General features: G+C 30.9%; 1 protein-coding gene across 1 annotated transcript in view; it reads right to left on the reverse strand.

Annotated features, from left to right (window-relative positions):
* The window catches only part of LOC137642817 (uncharacterized), a 95,479-nt gene that overhangs the window by 23,112 nt on the left and 71,523 nt on the right, over positions 1-844 (reverse strand). The gene's annotated exons all lie outside the window — the stretch shown is intronic.

The following is an 844-nucleotide window of genomic DNA, read 5'->3' on the forward strand; positions in this document are numbered from 1 at the left end:
AATGTTAAACAGGCAGATATAATTATCTATTTACAGATTATCTATGAAAAGTCTATTTCAAAATTGTTACTTCTCTTAAAATATATTATTTTATATTGTTTATTAGTTTATTTCCTTTCCTCACTGGGCTATTTTGCCCTGTTGGAGCCCTTGGGTTAATAGCATCCTGCTTTTACAATCAAAGTTGTACCTTAGCTAATAATAATAATAATAATAATAATAATAATAATAATATACAAAAACATTTTCAATACAGAAGAATACATGTATTTTTTATTTTACTTTTTTTTTTTATTAACAAGACTTTTGGTTCGCTTGATCTCTTGTTTGGACCAACTTTTGGGTAAAGAGTCCGTGCTGGCACGAAAACGGCGTAATATAACCAACCACAATATCTGAAAGGTACATCAGTATTGAATTACGAAGAAGAAATAGGCATATTTTATATGCATCATGCACGTCCACTTAAACATAGAGTAATATTATGGCACTTTGAAAATTGTAAGTAGATAACTTTAACTAAATATTATTTCAGATTATGCCAAAATTTAATCCATCGTCATAATGAAGATTATTGAATATAATAGGACAATTTTTAAAAAGTATATTTCTAATAGTTTTTATCCTTATTACGTAGCAGAGAGAGAGAGAGAGAGAGAGAGAGAGAGAGAGAGAGAGAGAGAGAGAGAGAGAGAGAGAGAGAGAGAGAACTAGTTAGTTAGTTTTAAGTATTTCTACAAGTAATCTCTAAGAGAGAGAGAGAGAGAGAGAGAGAGAGAGAGAGAGAGAGAGAGAGAGAGAGAGAGAGAGAGAGAGAGAGAGAGAGTTAAGTTCAGACTCTCAT

This window comes from Palaemon carinicauda, chromosome 6 (assembly GCF_036898095.1).
Source record: "Palaemon carinicauda isolate YSFRI2023 chromosome 6, ASM3689809v2, whole genome shotgun sequence".
In the NCBI taxonomy this organism is placed as follows: Eukaryota; Metazoa; Arthropoda; class Malacostraca; order Decapoda; family Palaemonidae; genus Palaemon; species Palaemon carinicauda.